A 6,980-nucleotide genomic window follows, 5' to 3' on the forward strand; every position below is an offset into this window, starting at 1 on the left:
CAACTAGCATCCTAGTGATAAACCAAGTTAGTTGTAGTTTCACTGCTAAACTACAGTTTTAATATATTGATGTTTTTAATCAGTGTATTTTTCAGAGCGTATGTTTATCTTGACATATTACAGTTCCAACTTCTTAGTTGGTTTGCTTTCAGATTTGCAGCAGGCCCTTTAAGAATTTCATTGCTGCTCAACTCCACCCATGACTCCACCTTCAGAATGCACACTGACCACAAAATATGAGTGTGGGACATTTTTTTCCTGATTTATGAGTCAGTGGAAGGAAAGACAAACGCGCCCCCTGTTAATCCAGTCATGTATTACCACAGTGCCCTGATAGTTCTCCTTTGGAGTTTTGCGAACACAAAGCAGACTGCAAAAAGAAGTGAGTATGTCGCCCTCTGCTGGTTAAAGAGCGACAGTGACCCAAAAAACAAATAAAGAATGTTTGGGCTATTTGGTGAGCTTCTCTGTACCTGCATGAGTATTTCCAAGTGGGAATGCAAGGCCTGTGAGGACCTGGTTGGATGCATTTGTAGCGTAAGACTGACTCAAACATTTGAGATGGATCATAACAAAGACAGGATGGTAGGTGGACGAGCGGTGGGCACGTCAGTCACAAGTGCTAGCATAGCCTAAAAACGGAGAGCAATAGCATACACTATTTTTCTTTGAATTTCACTTCGTCATACTTGTGCACATTTTAGACACAAGGGTAAAACGATCCTTGTCCCCATCTCATGTCTTCGAGTAAAGCTAATGCAAAAGTAAAATTAGCTGGCGCTAACTCTTCTGTTAGCAAGCAGCGACACTACTTATGAAACAAAAGAACAAAGTAACAAAATCAGTCTGGTTGAGACTTTCAACGTTCTGTCAGAGGTCGCCACATGACCGTAAGAAATCAACGTGTACTTAACACTTTTAGCCAGTAGGGGGCAGCATTTGTTAACTTTACCCTCTCAAGTACAGTTTGTTTTATTAACTTTCATGAGGAAATGAGTTCATTGTTTAGATGCATAACAGTCACTGTGACATATTCCAATTCGTTTAATCTCTGTTTTGACTCTTCCCACATGCAATAAAACGTATCTGCGATCCAGCTGCTTCTGTTCACACTATCTCAGCCTGCCAACCAGCAAATGACAACAGGCCGCTGACACACTGTGGTGTGGCGGGAGGTGTGAGGAGCAAGAGTTGAGGCGCTCGTAAAGCAGCTGTTCGAGTATCTGGCCCGTTGCCATGAAGCAGCACTGCTGAATTCCAAGCTGATCCTTCTGGGACGTCTCAGAGAAGAAAGCATCCCCCAGGACCGGCTTCACCTGCCAGGCTTTTGGCCCCACGTCCTGCTCAGCATCCCGGGGTCAGACATAGCTTCAGCTTGCTGTTAAATGTTGTCAGGCTGTCTCGGGGGCCGCAGGACAGAGCCAGGTGGGAATAAGGAATCCGAACTCAAGTGCAGTTTTACTGCCATAATGTTTTTTATTTGCCATGAAGAAAAAAAATGACAGTGCTAGACATGTTCACAGCACGCCCGCCTCACAATCAGAAGTTGTTGGTTTGAATCTTAATCAGACTTTGCTGGGTGGAGTTTAAAAAAAAAAAAAGATCCACATGCTTGCGGCTTCCTCCCACATTCCAAGAACACACTTGTTAAGTTAATTGAAGACTATAAATGGCCCGTAGGTGTGAACGTGAGTGTGAATGAATGTTTGTATGGATATACCCTGTGGTTGACTAGCGACCAGTGCGCCATATACTCGTGACCCAGAAAAGAACAAGAGGTCGAAAATGGAAAAAATTATTATTTTGTGCAGTGAATAGCCTCTAAACCTTTTTCAATTGCGCTGCACGGTCAAATGACAACGCTGCAAATTATAAAAATATATTAATTATGTTGCTGTAGTTTAAAGTGTGAGGTTGCCAATATTTTGTCCCTCTTACATCCTCAATATAATAAATAATAAATATCTGATTAAATGGATTCCTCTGTTGCCTTAAACCTGATCAGTAGGCAGTAAAAAAATTGGTAACCAATTCTTGCATTTTGAATCTGAATCACTTTATTCTGGTTCAAATAAATGAATCTAATCCCAATGACCAAAAAAAATAGCAACAATGAAGCATTCTCACCTCGGTTTATATATTGTTCTGGATTGATCGGTTAAACAAAAACGTCCAGCAAATCAGTGTTGTTCTCCATTAAATGTTATTGAGGTAACAATTTTTATTTTAATGCCACATTTGCCGCATTTGTTCACACTATTCGAGCGACCCAACACATTTGCTGCATGTCATTTCTTCCTCTTTGTGTCGGAGCAGTTGCCAAGCATAGCAGGTGGCGATATGTGTGTTTGGAGGACATGTATGAGACCTTGACGCCTGAGGAAACCAAGCAACATGTAGCATTGCAAATATCTTAAAGGGGCAGTCAACCCCAAAATTTTCTTTACAAGAATTTATTCGTCCTATGCGGGTCCACTAGTCGAAACATGCCGCAGTAAAATCCACCCGTTTTTTTTTTTTTTTTGTCCATCTCTGAGGGTCGAGCATTTCGCCAAATGATATCACAGTGGCTCAGGCCAATTATCGCTCCGCTTCGGAAAACATACAAATCGTGATTGGTCGTTACCTGATCCCTGAGCAACCGTGAGGTAATTTTCAGTCACCAGAAATGACAAAATGGCCGCCAAGTGAGCTGGCAAAAAATGGGTGAATTTTGCTGCTCCTCATATTCCACAAACGCATTGTCAATCAGAACGCCATGTTTTTTTCTTGTAAAGGGGCATAGATTATTTGATGGCAAAGATTCATTCAGAAAGTCAGAAGAAAATATGTGCTGGTGGAAATGACATACAGGGAGTTAGTGTCAGGAGTGCACATTTTTGCTGGAGCACACGTGAGAGTTTAGCGCATTTTCCGGATTATAAGGCGCATCGGCATATAAGCCGCAGCAACTCGGTTTAGGGAAAAAAAAGAAATACAAGCCGCTCCAGGCTATAAGTAAAATTTATTGAGCGTATTTACTGAACTCTAGAGCGCCCCTACTGGTGAAAGAAAAATTCACAGAAAAGCTGTTCCATTGTATTAGCCGCATGTTTATAGTCCGGAAAATACGGTCATTTTGTTTCGATCGCTCACAAGATACCATCATTTTTTGGGGGGGCACAGGTGTCAAACTTAAGGCCCAGGGGCCAGATTCAGCCCAATGGATCGTTTATGTTTTCATTTCAAATCTCTTTTATGTGATCGTCCATCAAAAAATGTGCAGCCGTAAAAAAAAATCAAGAGCTGTGTCAAGTGTTCAAATGATCTGCCTTCCTCTGTTTTTAGGTGCACAAATTCAAGCCGCAAGCAGATTTTAGCGAGTCATGCATGTGGCTGCAAACGTCTCGGTGATGTATTTGCATTGACATGTTGACGTCAACAATATTTCATTTTCAACTTGAGGCAATCGCGTCGAGCGGCTCTCGCGAGCGTCGACCCATCAATCATAACGCATAGCGCGCGTGTCGTCTTGTTAACCCTTTCACTTAGTTTTATTGGGCCAATGAGGCTGCGGGGCTCTCACCGGGATCCTGGGGTGCGTCAGATTGTCTGCGGGCCTATGTTTGGATAAGGCCGCATGTCCATTGTCTCTGATGACCCAGCTGGGTCGAGGTATGCTTGCTTCGTCTTGAAATAGAAAGACAGCTGAGAGCTGAGGGTGGCGCTCGCCACGACAATGAGGGGCGTGGCTATTGTCTGGAGCCACGGGCTAATGGCTACAAGTCTGATTAGCTCCTCATGTGGAGGGGGGAGGGGGGAGGGGGGGGGCTATGTGAGTTGATGTCAGGGGGGGCCACAGTCGGCGTGGAAGAATAATTGGGGCTTTAGGTTGTGTTTGTGCCACGCGCCAGCCCGTCTCCAATGTGATGACCCGTTGAGCCCACAGCGGCGCTGCAATGCATTGTGGTCGGGCGCACGGCGTTTACAGAAATATCCGCCGCCGACGAATGCTTTGATCCAAACGCTGCCTCGCCGACTTTTTTATTGTTGGGAACTTTGTCATCACGAGCAAAGCTTTATTTAAAGCAAGAACAGGGTGAAATATGATCGACGATGATGAAGTCATCGGTCGCATGAAAGTTTTCCAAATTTTGTGATGTTTCTTTTCTTTGTGCTAATTTTTTTCTTTAAGAGGGGGTAAGGAGAATTAAAAAAAAAAAATCGTACATGCGTTTCATTGGACAGAGCAAATGTGTACAAGAAATTATGATAAATAATATGTAATAAAATAAATAGCAGGTTAAATGGCGACCTATTTGGTTGTTTAGTCAAAATGATCACCTGACAATTCAAAACAGATTAAAAAAAAAATGTCCGTCATTTGTAATGACAAAACTACAATAAATTTGTAGATTGCTTTGTATGAGTTACTAAAATAAAAACAAAAAAAGTATGAATTGTATTTTAATAAAATTATTGTGCCCTCAAAAAAATGATAAAATTTCCGATCATGTCTTCTTTTTAATTATTTTCACCAGGCAATTCGAAAAAATGAATTATAGGACGCTGATTAATATTTATCTTAATAATCGGTTCTTCTGTCCTTTGTTTGTTGATGACTCAGATCAACAAATATATTTTAATTGTGTTGCCTTTATTGAAAAAGAGGACATTATTTCAAAGTGACAATTATTTATGATTCAGTCGCAGGTAAAATATCAGACACAACTTTTTTTAAAAAGGAGGACTAAGTCCAATGGTGTTAAGAAATTAATTGATAAAAATGTGATTATCAAATGAACAGATTATTATTTGGGGGTAATCGATTCATCTTTGACTTTTTAATTTATAATTGTCCAACTCCTCAGAATAATCTAAGATTATCATATCATAGTATTTATTCCACAAATATTTGCGTTGCAGTTGCAAACAAGCCGACTCGTGGCCTAGCGGTCTTCAGGCCGCACCAAAATTTGATAGCCGTCAAATGTATACAAGATATTTTGAAAAGGCAACAGCAGTTGCTTTCAATTTTACATTTTGGTATTTCACCCGTTGATTAACGACGGCACCTGTGCAGAGGTCCAACGCGGAGATCGGGTTGGGCTGCGTCAAGTCCGATTAAGCGCTGATGAAAACGACTGCGCTCATAATTCCCAATCTCTCTCCATCTCGCCGCCTAATCCCGCAGGCATTCGGCGCATGATGATCTAAAACAACTGTCAGCGACCCGCAGAGCAAGTCTTGATGCCCAAAATGTTGGCTCCTCGCTCACACATCACCAACATGACAGCCGGGCCCGTGGCGCAGCTCGGACCTGGCATTTTGGACCAGAGGCCTTCGGCTGGACTCCGGTTGAGTTCTTTTATACGAGAAGGTAATTGAAACCTGCGCAAATGTCCAATCATGAAAACAGGAACATTGACGAGCCGGGCCACATTAGTCGAAATGGTTTTGAAGAACACTGGGGATGTAAGGAGAGCTGTGACCCGGACAAAGTCAGCTGTTGCCGAAGGTTGCAGTCGAGCGGTGCAGAGAGATGTGCTTCACTGACGCTGAAAACACTCCACTATGTGTTCGTGTATTTTTATACACACACGCACACACACACACACACATATATATATATATATATATATGTTATGGCTGTCAAAATTAAATCATTAAGTTAATTCTTAATTAATAATGATTAATTTTTCATTTTTATTCAGCACGTCATCTCAGAACAAAACACCCTGCTTAAGTGACCACTGGGCCTTGCAAACCAAAAATGCTGGAGTGTGGCGCTTACAACTAAATGTACTGTAGAACTTTTGAGAACTTTTTCAAAGAAAAGTTCCTGGAAAGATGAATCCATTTCAATCGTATTCAAGGATTAAAGAAAGCTATTAGAACCGTTTTTGCTCTAAAATATGCTTAATATTTGGTGATTTTTACATGAATGACAATATATTATTCAAGAAAATACCTTTTAAAAGCTTCACAAAATATAGTAATGGAGTAATAGAAAAATTGCGATTAATCGCAATTAATTCCAGAATTTTTTGCGATTAATTAGTTTGAAGAAAATGTATCGTTGGCAGCACTAATATACGTGTCTATGTGTGTGTGTGCGTGTGTGTGTGTTTACAGACTTATTTCAAGCCAGCAGCTCGAGGGACTTTGGGATTCATCTCCTCCTTGTGTGTTATCAGCATGCCAGCTTTTCAAACGGTGCAGCGGGTGACATAGTACATAAAGCAGCCTCGGCCGCTCTGAAGAGCCCCCTTCTCCCAGAATAGCTCTGGCCAGCTCTATCTCACTGATGCCCGACAACGTTGGAGCCATCACGGCGACACCTCATAGTCTGCCACCGCAGCAGATAACGCCCTCCACAAAGATGGCCGCCGATCCATGACAATATATGAGAATGCCAAGAGAGTGACTTTTTAAAAAGAATTTTCTGACTTGATCTTAACGTGTTTTTTTTTTTGTTTTTTTTTTGCAAGTGCCCAACGTAGGCCACAGTAACCCGTCGATGAGGAATTCTGGACTCTGGCTTTGTCTATTCTGAGAACCCGTGCTCCAGTGTCCCGCCCCTTCCCCCCATACCACGCTCCAACCTTTCCCCTTGCTTTCAAGGTCAGATTAGGCCGAGCCAGAGTGCGCTTGGGACAAAAATGACCCCATAAAACAGAAGATGGAAAGCGACGCTCAATGTGGTGGTTTGAATTCTAAAGAATCATCTCAATCCTGTCAATTGATGGATTCCCTTTTGGTCACTTTGAACTTTGCAGCGGCACACTTTGTTGCGGAGGCGCCACAGCATCATTCTGTCTATTAATAAAAAAACTTTTTGTATTTATAGTAACTTGTTTAATGCCCCGCAGCTCCCGAAATAATCCTCTTGGGTTGCATCCTCAGATACAATAGCAAACATCCCAGTCCACTTCTCACAACACCAACGACCCAAAGGCGTTTTTTGAATGTTGATTGCCTCAAATTGATGAAAATACAAA

The 6,980-nt window shown here is 41.9% G+C and overlaps 1 long non-coding RNA gene across 2 annotated transcripts; it reads left to right on the forward strand.

Moving 5' to 3' along the window:
• Nucleotides 1-419: 419 nt before the first annotated feature.
• Nucleotides 420-6,729, forward strand: LOC148326783 (uncharacterized). Of its 2 annotated transcripts, none has more exons than XR_015845864.1 (4): nt 420-585; nt 1,098-1,425; nt 5,174-5,359; nt 6,115-6,729. It is a non-coding gene; the product is annotated as an uncharacterized LOC148326783 (long non-coding RNA). The 2 variants fall into 2 exon arrangements; XR_015845863.1 differs by having other exon boundaries at nt 1,098-1,357.
• The last annotated feature ends 251 nt before the right edge of the window (nt 6,730-6,980 follow it).

Source organism: Idiotropiscis lumnitzeri, chromosome 11, assembly GCF_059441095.1.
Source record: "Idiotropiscis lumnitzeri isolate Australia: NSW breed Sydney's pygmy pipehorse chromosome 11, RoL_Ilum_1.0, whole genome shotgun sequence".
Taxonomy (NCBI): domain Eukaryota; kingdom Metazoa; phylum Chordata; class Actinopteri; order Syngnathiformes; family Syngnathidae; genus Idiotropiscis; species Idiotropiscis lumnitzeri.